Source organism: Tinamus guttatus, unplaced genomic scaffold (assembly GCF_059628265.1).
Source record: "Tinamus guttatus ecotype Peru unplaced genomic scaffold, ASM5962826v1 Tinamus_guttatus_pri_ptg000493l, whole genome shotgun sequence".
Taxonomy (NCBI): domain Eukaryota; kingdom Metazoa; phylum Chordata; class Aves; order Tinamiformes; family Tinamidae; genus Tinamus; species Tinamus guttatus.
Window position 1 is genome coordinate 238,352 of NW_028289027.1, and position 16,560 is coordinate 254,911.

A 16,560-nucleotide genomic window follows, 5' to 3' on the forward strand; every position below is an offset into this window, starting at 1 on the left:
CTCTTGAAAGATGCAGATGGGCCTTAACAATTTTACGCTGAATGAGTCCTTGTTGCCCCACCTGGGGGTAAGCTTAAGGTTTGACCTTCTGTCCCTCTCCAATCAATCCATGTCTAGGGATTATGATATTGCTACTGTTCTGGGCTAAATACTTGCTGTTTATGCGAGGCAGGACACACAGCCTTTTGGGGCCTTTTCGCACCAAAAAATGCCGAGTTTGTTTCCCACCAACTTATCCAGTGGAGAGGGATGAATGTTTGTTAAAACTGTTGCACATAGAGCTGGGGTCCTGACCTGGCCTTTGGATGAAGCCTTAAATATCAGTAAACTGAGGACTTCCAGGAATTTCCCAACCAGCATGTGTGAAATTTCAGCTCATTCCCCCTCTGAGAGCAACCCTGTGGAGTTACAGGTGAAGTAGTGACGGTCTCAAGATAAGGCTCTGTTGCTCTTTTCTGCTGTTTTCTTAGAAGACAGATGTTGATTTATTATTAAACATCGACTTCAGTTTTTGCCAGGTTCTTTTCAACCACAAGATTTGCCACGTTCTCTTTGGTTTTGGTTTCTTCCCATCCAGATCCTCCCTCCCTCCCTCCTCGCCTTCCCTCCTCTCCTCTCCTCGCCTCGCCTCGCCTCTCCTTGCCTCGCCTCGCCTCTCCTTGCCTCGCCTCTCTCCTCTCCTCTCTCCTCTCCTCTTCTTTTTTCTCTTCTCTTCTTTTTTTCTCTTCTCTTCTCTCCTTTCCTTTCCTTTCCCTTTCCTCTCCTCTCCTCTCCTCTGCTCCCCTTTCCTTTCCTTTCCTTTCCTTTCCTTTCCTTTCCTTTCCTTTCCTTTCCTTTCCTTTCCTTTCCTTTCCTTTCCTTTCCTTTCCTTTCCTTTCCTTTCCTTTCCTTTCCTTTCCTTTCCTTTCCTTTCCTTTCCTTTCCTTTCCTTTCCTTTCCTTTCCTTTCCTTTCCTTTCCTTTCCTGTCACTCCTCCTTGCTCCTCTCTCATTTCCTCTCCCAAAACAGAAGGGGAATTTAAATTGCAACCGGTCGCAGATGTAAAGCCGGCAAGAGCTTGCTCCAAAGACACTCGCTTTTATTGGGTTCATCCAGAGGTCAAAGAGGTTGGCTGCGGGACAAGATGGAGTGAAAGACCTACTCGAGCCTACTGTGTCATCATCAGCCCACTTGGCCGTGAGCGGGATGTGACAGGAGAGGTGGGGGAATGTGAGCGGCGCTCACAGATGGCCGGCACAATGGAGAGGCAGAGCCTTGGCTTGGGCTGCGGTGCCTTTGGGGTGGCCGTGGGGAGCGGCCAGGCTGGTGAGGGGACAGGGAGGGCAGCCAGGGAGGAGGAAGGCGGGGACGTGGAGGAGATGCTGGGCAGCTGCTCTGCACGCGCTCAGCGGCCGCGGCTGCACGAGAGGGACGCGAGGAGAAGGCCAGGCTGCTGGGTGTGCTGCTCACACTGCGGGCCTGGTTCAGGGATCTGGGGCACAGGGGAAGGCACCAAGGTCCTCCTTGGCCCCTGAGGTGATGTAGTGGAGGGGAAAGCTGCAGGAGCGAGGGGCTACGATCCCACCGCCTCCCTGTGCAGCTGTGAGCAATTCCCTTGGCTGCTCCTACAGATGGACCTGACTGCGCCACAGCTCTATGAGCAATAGGTCAAAGGGACCTAGTGCTGCAACCTCTCCAGCTTTCATCAGCTCCCCCATGGATGGAAGAGGCAGGTGTCACAGCGAAAGCTCAGCACGAGCCTCATTGCATCTCTGAGGAGTTGGTAATGTAGAGATAATTTGGTGGGAACCAGCTGCTCAGCTAGGGCTTGTAAGCTCTCAAAAAGCAGTCATGAAAACCAAACATCTGGTCACAAAGCCACATTAAAAAAAAATAAATAAATAAAAAATAAAAAGATGATGCAGGTCCCCCACCAGGGCCACCTCCTGGCACCAAAAGAGAAAAGGCAGCAAGAGGGATGGGAGGAGGACTTCCACTGCTCAGTGACTACAGGAATATCGGTGCCTTTGGGAAGAGGTGCTTACAGGGATCCTGGGAGTTCAGGGGAAACACACCATCGTCTAGGAAAAAAAAAAAAACTGCAAAAAGCCTTTAACAGCCTTTAACCTCTCTTGATCCAGAAGACTCCCCATATGAGGCCAGTGGGTAAAAAAAGGACCGGTGTGAGGAAGTGGTGATGGCCACAAGAAAGTGCAGGGAGAGCAGAGCAGACTGGAGCAAAAGAGCCGCAGAGTAAGAAAGTTAGAAGTCATAAAGAGTAAGAGGCAGGACAAAATGACTCAGAGAACGAGTGACTCTATGCCAGTGCTGGCACACAAATAACGAATGAATAAAGGCCATAACTGGAGTCTGCTGTAAAGTAGAGGTTATTAGGCTATAAATCTTGTGGAGAGACCCTCAGGTTGTCCTATAAAACTTGTGGTAAAAGCCAGTGAATGCTCTCTGATCACGGCGCTTGTCACTCTGTCACCTCTTAAATTCAGAAAACATCCTAAGCTGTCTGCCCAGGCTGAAAAAAACTTTGCAATCCAAAAACACTTTCTCTTTCACTGCAGCCTGGGAACACAAAGCACTGCCTTGCTCTGGGGTGCTTGTGCCTGTGCTTCCCCTTCGGGAAATTAAGAGATCAGAAAAGATCTGCTACCATTAGATAGATCTCAGCAAGGTTCGATGTCATCAAACCATCTCCGCAGACCCCAGGTGACTCCAAAATGAGTTGCTCTGCCCAAATTAATTTTGAATAACTCAGGTGTCACAGTTTCCTTTGAAGATGCAGTCCTACAAGCGAACTACTTAGTTTGGAAATCCTCACCTTCATAATCACATTTTTCCTTACCTCAGTTTCATCCCATTACTCCCTGCTCTCACATCCAATAACACCCTCATCTCTTTGGGTTCTTCAGCCTCCTCACTTACAAAAAAAAAAAGCTATCCAACTCCAGAACGGTGGAGGTTGGCAGGGACCTCTAGAGATCACCCAGTCCAACCCCCTGCTCCAGGAGGGACATCCATAGCATGGGGCACAGGGTGGCATCCAGGCGGGTTTGGACATCTCCAGAGAAGGAGACTCACATTGAGGGCACATTGCTGACTCATGTTTAGCTTGTCGTCAACCAGGACTCCCAAACCCCTCTCTGCAGAGCTGCTTTCCAGTAGGTCAATCCCTAGTCTGTCCTGGTGCCTGGGGTTATTCCTCCCCAGGTGCAGGACCCTGCACTTGTTCTTGTTGAACCTCATGAGGTTCTTCTCTGCCCAACTCTCCATCCTGTCTAGGGCCCTCTAAATGGTAGCACAGCCCTCAGGAGTGTCGGCCACTCCTCTCAATTTGGTGTCATCTGCAAACTTGCTGAGGGTGCGCTCTGTGACCTCATCCTAGTCACTGATGAACAAGTTGAACAGCACTGGGCTCAGTTATCTGTGAAGTTATCTGTGGCATACAAGAGTCTATGACATGCATGATATAAGACTCAATTACTCAAGTGTCCATAGAGATCTCTGGGGTAAGGATACTGGCTTTCTCTGTGCTTCTGCAGCACTGAGATATTTGTCCTAGATAAGATCACCAGATAAGCAACAAATGATTTATTAGAACTGGCTGGGACTTTTTTTTTTTCTTCATTTAAAGTAAAATGGCATTAACAGTTCAAATAGCATTCACAGTTTAAAAAAGGAAAAGCTTACACAATTATCAAAGGCTATACACTATTTTGCTAGCTGAAGAGCTGTTTGGAATTTTCCAGTTAAGAAAAATAAATCAAAATGTGCCTTTTTTTCCCTGTCCCTGAAATTCTAGCAACATCACTTCTGTAAGATTTTTATCTGTACTGCTTTTCTCAATTCATTCTCATTCTATTCCAGTTTTTAATGATAGTTTCAATTCTATTCTGAATATAGTCTATAGAGCACAAAGCCATGATGCCCAGGTTTGGTGACCTACTAGTCTCCTACTAGAGTCTACTCTCTAGTCTCTAAACTAGACTCTAGACTAGAGTCTAGTCTCTAGTCTCCTACTAGAGGTCCAAAGAGTTGAGATACTCCTGTTAGGAGTCTCTGTGTCTGCAGACCTCCATCAGGACTTAGCTTTTCAGAATTTTACAAAATAATTATCTCAGATTCCCAGAAAGCAGTGAGCATGAGAGACAAAGTTAGCAATTGAAGAGGCTAAACAGAGCCAGAGGTATAATGCTTTCCATAGGATATATCATTTCAAGGAAGATGTTTACATGACATAAAGTACACATGGTGGAGGTCAGTTAATGCTATTCATTTTGGGAAACAGACATGCAAGACAGGTAAATGTGAATCCTTAGGAAAACTTGATGATCAAAAGCCACTAAGAAAACAGGTTTCTATCTGCACAAAAACATGAGGGGAAAGGGGACTTCAGTTTAACTAAAAGTGTGATTGAAAGATGGATTGTGGAATCTTTCATCAATCACCAAAACAAACAAAACTAATGTACATTAAGGCTAGTGTAAAGCTGAATAACAATCTCTTCACTGGGATTTCATGGATCTTGGGTAAGCCACTTGAAAAATGAATTTGGGTGTTTTTGCCTAATTGTTTTCCATGTATACAAGCCATGCATGAGGCAGGGGAGGAGAGAAGATGGGGTTTTCGAGCAGAAAAAAAGACGAAGAGAATGATCTGTACCAGATGCTGCGAAAGAAAGTGCAAAAACCTTTCAGCAGGAAGCAATAATGTCAAATCAGTGAGACAGATGTATGTAGGGAAAACAGTCCCACTGTTCCCTGAATCCATACATGGGCATTTGAGTTGAGCAGAGGGCCACGTATTTTGTGGAGATGGCCCTTTGGCACACGTGTTGTTAGAGGGTCACCAAATTTTTTTTTCTGAAGTATTTTTTTTTCCTAAATCAGGGGAATTGAGGAATATAAAGGTGACTGAGCCTGCATGTTGGGGAAATTGATGTTGGAATGTCAACAGGTGCCAGCAGAGGCACTCCAGGTTTTCAGTGAGGATATCAAACCTTATTCTCTACAGCAGCACAAACACCTTGATGCAGAAAAGGGTTTAGCCAGAAACCGCCTCCTTGGAAAACAGAGGGACATGTTCCTAAGTGCTCATCCTGCCTCTGCAAAAGATGAACATTATTTTCACTCTAGAGCAGAGTTAATTGCTCTACAGAAAAGGGAGTTAATTGCCAAGCATTATGGCAGAGCCACCAATAGCCAAGGCTCTGGTACCTCCAAATTCACCTCTCTCTTGCTTTGTTTGAATATTCTCCTTTCAGTTTGTGATCTTTTTCGTTTGTTTGTTTGGCTGGATTAGGCCACTATCAGTCTGGATGCCTGTCCAACCTCTAGTTTTCCTATTCTCTGCTACCCAGCATTCACCCACCATCCATTCCCTGACTCGTTCTTTCGCTGTGAAATGTGTGGTTAGTCTTAAATGCCCAGTGGAGTTGGCTTTGAGGAAACTTTTGAAAGAGCATATAGATCTTGCATAATCAAGAGGACAAGGAGATAATTTCAGATATTGTTATCAGCACTGGGGAGGTCTAGAAATGGTATAAGAATTAAAAAAGAACAGCCAGGGTAGTAGGCCATAGAGCAAATATCACTTCCCCATGTTCAGCCTTACATGATCTTCTAGACAAAGATGATGCAAAAAGTATCTCTTTCTGGAGAAAGCCATAAAAAACAGAGCATTGCTGAAGGTGAAGAACCATAGATGGTCCTGATAGGGGTACTTGAGACTTCTCATTCTGTTTTCTGATACTCAGCTAGATTTCCTAAGATTTCAGTCTGTTGACACAAAAGACAAAGTGGTGAAAGACTCTCATAATGATCATTCCTTCCTGGGACAGATCATGCTTTGGCCACAGAAGGAAAAAATCTTGGGCTCCAAAGCCTCAGATATCTCCCTTGACTCTAAGCTCAGATGCAAACAGCATACTCAGAACACAATAAAAACACAGAAATCACCCTGACTGCATTGCCCCATCTGATGTGCAGTCTAGCTTCTTAACATTACTCTGCTTTTATGTTGCCTTATCCTTGACTAAACCATTTAACCAGTTTTCCCATTTCTGGCTTTTTGGTGCACTCATTCCTTCGCTTTCTCCAGCAGTGACTCCTCCCATCTGATACCCCAATAGTCATTCTAGGCTGGAGTTTTAAAAGACATTTCCACAAATGCAAACAGGCTTATATTTATGGATACACGTACAGGTATATCTCTATAGGTAGGGGTATGCACAGATGATTTTACAGACAAACTCATCTACCATCATGATTAAAGTCATCTTGATGTTAACTTCTGACTCTCCAATTTCTCTCTCTCTTATGCCATATTTCCCATATCTCTCATTCCACCCTGTGGCTGGAAACTCCCCTTGCCTCTGTAGGGTGCATCTCACACCTCCACCTGATCAGTAACAACATCCAAGGAAAATGTCCCTTTTGCATATTGTCTCCTTTTTCAAACTCATTACACTTACTCCTTGTGGGCAATGTGAGCTGCTCCTTGTTTATCCGAGAGTTTGCATTCTCTTTACGGACACTCCCTACCCTACTCCTAATTTAAACAAAATGATCTACGTGGCCATAAACTTCAGCACTCTAAGATCTGCTAACAATTTCTCTGTGTTTTTCCATCTAGATTTTTCATGGTTGTTCAGGACACCTGTTAGACCCATCAAGAGATGTTTGTCTGGCTGACAATGCTCATCCTCCTAAAATGCCAGCTTGAGGACACTCTTTTGAAAGTTCAGACTGTTTATCTTTTAAAGGAAGTGCTTATTCGGAGCAACCTAAGAGAGGTGATCCAAACTGGAGTCTGGTATGAATTTAGTAAAGCAGGATGCCTCTGTTTGGGCTATCTGAAATTCAAGATCTGTTCAGTCCTCAACTTGTGACTGTTTGACATCCAGAAGTGGATTTAAGTCTAGACTGTTTGATCATGTCAGAATGCCAGGTGATCACATCACCTTTTGATCTGATCCTCTTTGAAGAGCTCTGCATATGGAAGCAGCAGTTTATAAATCAATAACAAACAGGAATTATAAGAGGCGCACACTTTGTCATTCCTCTCTAAATTCACTCTCCTTATTAAGAATGGAAAAGTTGTTGGACTTCTTGTAACACATGAGGGAAGCTCCGTGGAGACTCTTGGATTTGTACTGAAAGAGCAAGAAGGGAAAGTCCTGAAGTTTTGGAATTTTTCTGCATGCTATTAATAATAATAATTCATAAATCAACAACGGCCGAAGGGTCATGCAGAAAGAGTCTGCTGCCTGCTATATGAGAGACTCCTGTGTGGGTGTGAGAACCTCTTGAAATGGCAGAGGACTCTGGAAACAATGAAGGAGAAATGAATTACATTTTTCTGGCAGAAACAAACCAATAGTTCCATCCCCCCTCCCCCCAACAGAAATAGACACTTGAAAAAAAATAAAACCAACATTTTTTTTTCTCTGGACTCCAAAAATAAAGCATTTGAATATCCAGAACTTGCTCTCTCCTTATTTTTTTTTTTCCCTCTCCTCTCTCCCTCCCCGCCCCCTCTCCCCACTTATGGACATCAAATTCCTGGCAGTTCTCATTAAAAATGTCCTGCTTTGTCCAAGCACACTCCTGTTAAATGCAGACAGACGACTAGATGGCTCTAGGGGTTGGTAATGGGATATGCAGCCTCTCACCTTTACTTCGTCACTTCAGGAGCCCAGTCAGGAGGGGCGGCACACGGCTACTGATGGGGGCTGCTTGGTGTCCCCAGCCTATGTCACTTAGAAAGGTCTCCCTGGAAAGACCAGGGATGGGGAGTTCCCTTTTTCTCGAAGGAAAATGGGCATCTGCTTTCCCGCATGTGCCTTGTGGGCACCGTTCATTCTGCTGGTGCTTCAGTCTCACATATTACAGCTGGGAATTTTCCCTTTCCCCCACCAATTTCCTTGTTGCAAGCAGGAGCACCAGCAGCAAAGCAGAATTTCTCTTTATGTGCTTGTACAGCTCCTTCCACGCTAACGGTGCTGTTGAAAAGTGAGGTTCAAACAGTGGTTAGTGGTCAGACAGCCCACTGCTATGTGTCCTACAAACCAAAGGAGATCACTCCAAGCATATACATGTGCTTAAAACTCTGTAACTCAGGAATGAAGATTTTCCAAGTGGTCTCTTCCAGGATTTTGTTCTTCTTGTTGTTGAGACCTTTTTCCTCATGTCCAGCCTGAGTTTCCCTCAATTAAAGTCCATCAGACAAGTCCTGCTCTCTGTAAAGGTTTATAGAGGTCACCTCTATAATAAATCCTTTCTATGCTTTTCTGCATTGTTCAGCAAGGGCATTTTTGGTGAATAATTGACTTGACTGCAGGTAAGAGTCCTGCACTCCATGAGAATCTACAGCAGGGCCAATGAGGGGTTGTGGAAGTGCCAATGAGGTCTAACTCCAAACAAAGCATCCTCTTTTCTTTCAGTAGTACAAAAAGAATATATATATATATATAATATAATAAAGTGCAGCTTTACCAGCACCTGGGATGTGTAGTCTAAGCCTCACCCATGGCTGGTAACATCAGCAAGCAGCACTCTGGAAAGAGCTGTTCTCCACAGGCACCAGGAGCTTAATAAATGTACACCACCATTTCTTGTGCTGGGCCAGCCACCAAAAATATGTTCTGATTTACATGGGGCCTGTCAGACGCTTGGATCCTGGCCCGTATAAACAGATCACCCTCCTGCTACCAGGGTAACACCACCCGTGTGTGGGTCAAAGTCCTAAGGAACACTTCTTTTTTATTTTTTTTTAGGAGCAGGAGAAAGGAATGTGACATTCAAATAAAACTACGGGGGGGAAATAATCAGACAGACAAAGTGTAAGTGATTGCACAAGTTAGGAATTTCTGCTAGGGCTCAAGAGTTTTGCCAGTAGTTGTGAGGACCTTCTAAGGGCCAAGACCGGCTAAGGTGCTCATTGCACATGCAGGGCCAAATTTTCAGGTGGGCATAAAGGGAACCTGCTCTTTGAGGACAGTTGAGTGACACCAGCTCACACTGCCAGTGGTTTATCAGTGGCTTAAAAGCAAGACTACAGCCTAAAGGGCATTCCTTGGTGGGCTCTTCCCACTCCTGCTATGACTCTACTTGTGAGAGCTGCTTACCCCAGCTTTTTGCTTACCCCCAGCAAAGGGGGGTAAACAGCTCCTTTTAAAATACCTTCTTTTTCTCTCAAAGGCCAGATGATTAATTTGAAGGGCTTCCAAGGGAATCCTTTCTAACTCTTAGATACCCCTGAGACAGACATTAAAGTTTGCTTATCTACTGAGTTTGATTTAGTCGAAAGGCATAGGCACCCAGAGGCATATCCTGTGGACATCGAGGACACCTCCTGGGGCTGGTATTACGGCCCTGGGGCTATGGGAACGGAAGACTGGGTGGGATACCTGTGTTTAGGTAACCATAGGACACATTTATAAAGAGTGTTGGTAGCAGAATGGTTCAAGTATGAAGTGGTACCTGAATTCCAGCATCCCAGCCCAGGAACAACGGACCTGGTTTGCACTGGGCCTCACCAGCATCTTCAGATTATATTTATTTTATGATCAGCTTTGGGACTCCCTGGTGTGCCCTTGTATTAGGATGTTTCTGAGCATGGATTGGAGCAGGAGAGGACATAGGTTCAAGTGGTGGCTTGGCCTATGAAGATCATAGCTGTTCTGGCAAGTCACAGTAGTAAAACTCAGTCAAAATTGTGCATCCAAAACTAAAGCACATATGAACATGCCTTAAGTAGGTAGATGAGGATTTTATGAACTGTTTCTTTAGGGGTCCAAAGCCTGTCTTAAATGAAATATAAGTGTCTAAGTCTTTCTGCGAGACTGGGCCTCTCTGGTCCTCTTCTGCTTCTGTAATCTGAGGATCGGCACACTTGTCTGCCTCAGAGGATGTGGTAAAGATAAATATATTAAAGCCGGTGGGGTGCTTGATATTGTAATGATTGAGGCCAGATATCTATAACAGAAGCAGAAGTAAAACGAAATAAGATAATAATTGATGAGGATCCTTGCCAGGACATGTCTTGGCAGCCTGTTCTGCAGCTAGCTATCCCTGAGATGGCGGGGTTCCCCTCACCTCCTCCAATCCAGGGGCACCGGGGAATTTGCAAATGTGAAACAACCTCTCTCCAGTTCTCCGGCTCTTTTATATTTCCTCACGTTGCTCTTGAGCCGCTCTTAGGCAGGCTTCCCAATGGCTTGGAAATCTCCGGGCACGCATTGAAGCTTCTATATTTGCTCTCAGCCTCTGCCAAGATTAGCATTACCACTCTATGGAAAAATATCCGTCAACCGGATATAAAAGAATGGTGCGAGGAAGTAGAGCTGTGTCAAAGCAGCACAAATATAGCTTATGCGTGTAGGGAAGCTGGCATATTTTATTTTTCCATCTGGCACTCTTTTCTTCAGATTATCGTAACTACAACATAATGCTCAGGATACTTCTAAGGCTCCTGATTTGGGTTCAAATTATTTCCACAGGCTGCTTTTTGATAGGGATGGCCAACTTCAAAAAGATCTGCAGTTTGAATTCACTTCAGATAAACATTTAGGGGTTTAGATGCTTATCTGTGCTTCACCATCTGATCCAAGCTCCTAGGACTATATTCTGAGTGGGTTAACAAGGTTATTTTGCCCGTACTCACATAAACCATGGTCCTGCAAAGTGGAGTTACGCTGTAAATTGGATGGAGCTGGAAGAACAGAGAGCACTTCAGAGCCTGCCTTTAATCCCACTTATAGCAGGATGGATTTCTACCTGCTTGCGGCTATGGGAATGCAAATGAGTGTAACTTATGATCCAAGAAGCCAGAAGAAAGTTTTTAAGGAGGAGCTAGTGAAAGGAGCTTTAATTAAGGCCATTATTTCAAAGCCCCTATCGACCATATGGAAACCAACATGCAATCGGAGGAGCTCTCTCAGCACTGGTCACAGAGGATTTGGCTCTGATTTTCAGTCCTTTAAAGGATTAGTAAAGACAGGAGAATTACATGTCGCATGTGAAGGTTTTGTCTTGTTTAACCTCCATATCATGTGCAAAATGATAAATCCACCATCCTGAAAGCTCCTTGATGTTTTCTTTATCAGTCCTTGCACTATTGCAGTTCTGCACTTGAAGTTTTGCATCCCCTGCAGCAATTTACTTGCCACTCCATAGGTTCAACAGTATTATGAATGAAAAAAAAAAGTTTGCTTCAAGGAGTCAGGGGAGAGACAGGATAGAGATAAACACTTCCACACATAGTAGGCTGGTAACAAGGACAGTGGTTGGTCCACCTCAAGCAATAGTTCTGACTAATCATTTCTACATTTATCTAAAATATATGTCCGCATGCAGATTCCTACATAATGTAAGAGTGTTCTTCTTATTATTATTTATTGCACAGTTGAAAAGTTTAGGCCCACTGAGCTTTGACCCATTGTAAATGAGTCAAAATTGAGCTCACTGTAAAAGAACGGAATCAAAATAGGCAATAAAGAAAGGAAACAAAGGCAATGAGAAGGAAAAGGGACTACAAAATCCCCCACTGTTTCTTAGAGACAGACGAAGCTTATTTCTTGGGGTTCCTGCTATCATGAGGAGCGTGTCTTCTTATGGACAAAGACATGTAGCTCACAGTAATGCTTCAAGATAAGCTGTAAATGGCCTGTGAGACCATATGTTTGAATGCTGAATGAAACCAGCCTTGGCTTCCCTTCTAATTGTATGAAAAGTGCAGCAAGGAGGTGAAATGAGGATGCGAGAGAAGAAGTGTCTAGGTAGACTTGCTGTTTCAGCTTCCCTCTAAGAGGGGAACGAGTAGTCCCTTACACCGAGCCAACAGCCTGAGCCAAGCCATGCAGCCATGAGCGCTGACCCAGGGCTGCTATACAGAAGCATTCTCCTGAAAACCTGGCCCAGCTACCCAATAACTTATTTTCTTTCGTTCTGGGAGAATCTTAATGGGTAAGGATGTTCCAGATGGCAGGCAGCCACCTGCCACCAGGATTAACAGGCAACAGCGGAAAGGGAAGAGTGCTCGGCAATTGTTCCTGCATGCACAGAAGCAAACAGACTCCGGGCAGTGCTCAGCAGAGCTAAATCTTCACCTTATTACCTTGCTGGGAATTTAGATAGTATTACCCAGAAGCCTTCTTGCTGCAAGCCTGCCTTGAAAAACAATCTGTTTTGGAGCTCAGCATACCCTAAAGTGACTGTATTATTAGGATTTAACTTTGAACTGCAACATTTGGAATCCATTATTCAATCATTAATTTCCTCTGGTTTTCCCCCCAGCTTTAATGCTTCGTGCTGGATCCTTGGTCTCTGTGGTCCAAGCAACACTTCTGTACAACAGTTTGTACTTCGTCGAATACCATGTTCATCATTCTTTCCTACTACAGAAGCCTGTGTTTGCTTAAAATACAGATCCAACAGTGTGCCCTGGCTTGAAAGGGCAAGAATCAGACCCAGTCTTCCTATCCCTGACATTGCGCATTCTGGCTGTGCATGGACAAGACCCCCAGGCACTTCTCCTGAAAAGCATATTACAGGAAAAACATACAAGGATGCTGCAGTCCTCAAAAGGTTTGTCCGCTTTAGAAGTGGAAGGGTTGACTTATTTCTAGCGTTTCTTAATCGCTTGTCATTGTGCGGAGTCCATCACAGGGCCTGAGAATCAAGACATGTTCATGCAGGCTGCAGTGGTCATCAAGATAAATGTGCCCAGGGTTTGATTTTTCAGTTTAATTTGGAGGCCTGAGGCTCTTCTAGCTGGAAAAACTCCAAAATATGAAGGGAAATAAAGTGTGCTTTCTCCGTAAAGTAAGCAGCTGGAGCCCATGGCTATCAAGGGAACAGTATTGTTAAAAAGGTGACATTTAAACATAGTAGCTTTAAGAACATAACTCTTTCTCTGCGGCTCGGCTAGGCAACCTTTCCAAACACGGTATCATCCCTCATTACATAAGCGATCACACTAAACTCAGTAAGCTGGAGCCTCAGCTAGTGCAAACTAGTGAGATTCACTGAAAGCCATTATTGTGGTGGTATACAAAATCTGAAAATAGACAGGGCTTATACCCACAGAAGGTCTGGCACAATATGGCCACAAGTAGATCATGCACCCTCAATATATGCTCAAACAGCAAAAGCAAGCCCTAAAAGTTGGTAGAGCAGAAATGTTAACTTGTAATGACCCAGCTTATAGAAGGTATAATATGTACAAATACTGTTTTTAATGGAGACTGTATATGCACAAGAGGAGGGATATGAATGGCAATCCATTTTGGGAAACCAGCTGAGTGCATGCCAGGCTGGAGCTGAAATGTAGTTTTAACATGTACATCCAGCATTCAGCATTGTAACTAAGAACAATGATTCCTTGCACCTGAAAAATGGTTATAGGAGTAATAATTCACCCTTGTGTGGCACTTTGTATCCCAAAGACTCCCAAGATTCTTTCCTGTTTAGGGAGTTAGGATATGTGAACTTTAAAATCTTGGAGGTTCTCTGGATGGTGGGGTAGACAGAGAGAAGTCATTGAGTTATGGCGACTTGGCCTGCTCTGGTGACCGCTCTGAGTGGTGGATTGGAAGTTTGAGAGCAGACAGCAGTTGTGAAAGTTTTCAGCTTCCATAACCACACAAGGGGATCTGCAAAAGCTCTTCAGCACCTGCCCTTCCACAGAGCATCCACAACACAGACAAGAACCACCTCTCTTCGCATTCCTGGTCATAGACACAGCAACCATCTGCCTAGAGCAATGCTATGACTGAAGCACATGCCCTGGCAAAGGTAAAACAGGCAGAAGCTGAGGCTCAATTTTGCTGTTCAGGCAAATGTAACACAAGTGAATGTCAAAGCCTCCAGGCCACTGGAAAGGAAGTTTCAAATGCATGGACAGAGTACATCTGAGAGGTCATGAAATAAAGGTTTGATATACTACTGTCAGTAGGTAAATAGTACCGATGAATTTAAATCATGTTTAGATTAAAGAAGACTGAGCATAGAAAATATTTTCATTTGAGCTTTACAGTACAATTAAGAACAGTTTAAGCTTTCGATTCTAGTGGCTCTCACTCAGGCCTGTGGTTAACCAAATGCTGAAGATATATTCTTATTAACTTCTACTGGGAATGCCATCTCTGTTTAGATGTAGAATTATACCTTCCTCTAAACAGCCCCCTTATCTTACAATCTGCAAATTGCAGGGTCTCCCACAGAAGGAAATCTTTTATTAAGCATTTTATTTTTCTTTGCTGCAGGCAGGCAGACTAAATAAACTCCAGCTTAGACTTTGCACGGTGTCTCTGCATTGCCCATATCCAAGAAACACAGACAATGCTGGTTTGCAAGAATGAAAGAATTTTAATAAAAACAAGCCATTCAAAACCCTTGTCAACTCCTTCTGCTGGATTGTTATAAAGAATTTATTTCATTACTATAAGTGCTGTTGACTTAGTGTTAGTTTCAGCACTTGAATTCTTGGATAGCCTGAATAAAATTATGTTTTCCAAGATAAATATATTATGCAAAGTATGACCTTCATTCTTTCACTGATATGTCTGCTGACTCCAACTGCTTCCTCCTTCAGAGGGGCTTTCTTAATTCTGATGGGGAGAAGCTTTATTTTGTTTTTCCTTGATTAATGCACTGCAAGCAAGGAAGACCATGTGAAAAAATAAAAATAGAAAAGCTGGACCCAGTGCTGTTGAAGTCAGAGACAGTGAAATGTCAGCTCCAATGCATTGGAAATGGTGAGCAGCTTCCCCGCATGTGAAGGGAGTTTGTGTCTCCAGATGGCAAGGGTTCCCCCATCCCAAGGGGAAGTCTACTGCACAGTAATCAGGTTCCATTGTACTAATCCCTTAAAAATGGAGCAATTATCTCCTCCCAAGGAGGTGCTAATTTCCAGGAGATTATCCCTACTGCTGTATTAGCAAAGGGCAAAGGCAGGAGAAGGGAAGCTGCCTTTTCTGCACACAGGGGAATGAATAAAGAGTCTGTCTTTCTGGTTCTGCCCTTGATGAGATCAAGACTCTCCTTCCATTGGGCATCTTCACGTCCCTGGAGCTGACTTTTGCAGCTGGAGTCACTGGATATGGGTATCATTGGACATCACATTTTGTGTCCTGTCTCATGTGTTATGTAAGTGCAGGAAACAACAGCTCTTCTCTTATCATTTCTCCAAGGAAAAATCTGTACGTTATACTGGAGAGCATTCTGGAATTTACTTAGCTTAAGCTGCCCCTGCTTGATACAAACCAATTTCAATTTCTTTCACCACAAAGATACAGCCCTCTTCTGCTAAGCAGTTTGGTGGCAGGTCCTGTCATCGAACTCCATCTATTGCAGGTTCTGGCAAACTCCGGGAGGTTCAGTTTCTCCTAATGGGCTCAAGGCTCACTGAACACCTAACCTGATAGTACAATCAAATAAAAGACAGAAAGTAGATGATGGAAATAAAAAATAAAGAATTTTTGAGTGCTTCTTAGTAGGGTATGTATTAAGAAGTGGGTCCTGAGGTCCAGAATTTCTGATCCTGTCACTATCAAGCAGCTCAGAGAGCTGACTGCAGCTGATTTACCTAAATGCATGTGAGGAGGCCCAGGGCTGGAAGCTGGATCATTGGAGCATGACAGAGTTTTTCCTCCTGCTTGACTTAGTGTCCCTGATCCTCTGTGACTCACTGCTTCCACCTGCCCATTCCATCCCATCGTAAGTTTCTTTCTCATGAGCACTTGCTCTTTCAAAACCACCTTTCTCTATTTCTCAGAAAACAGAATCTGGCTTCTAACTTCACGATCAATTGATCTCAACTTCTGGAACCTCAGTTTATTGGGGCCAGCACATGGTTTAAAGCAGAAATAGTCGAGCGAGGCTCACAGAAACCTCCTTTACCTGATTCAATTTCTAGAAAGAAATTAGAATCAGTGTCACCTCCTTTGGGTGTTTCCCATGGAAGAAAGCAAGCTGAATAGATCTTTTCAGACTATAGGTCAGCTTTGCAAGCTGCCTGCACATAGGGCTTCCTATGCCATTGTTTATGGACCTGGTGTTATATCCACTGGATGTGGATATATGTAAAGGTTGCATTACCCAGCTCTGAAATGCAGCAGCCTCTAAGTTGGAAAGTGCACAACCACAACCACACATCAGTTTAGCATAGGAAAGGAAGAGGATGATTGTATCCAACTGAAAAACTGTGTCCAGTTAAAAATTACAGTAAAAATAAATGTGGGCAGGCAGAATATGAATCAGAATTTGGCCTGAAAACCAGCTTACACCTACTTTTACTGAAGAAAAGAGAGACATTGGAGAACTTCAATAACTGGGAGTGGACATAGGGCTTTTAGGTTTATGTCTTACCAAAGAAAGACTCTCAGATTTATTCTGGCAAACAAATTCAGTACCAGTAGAGAGGTTTGTATGGCATCACTTACACCATCTTCTGCAACACGTAATTTATGCTTACAGGGTTCCCACCCCAAAATACCACCCAATTTGTTGCTCTTTTGCATAATTGCTCTGAAATAAGAGCAATCGATGATGGATTGGGTAAAATGTC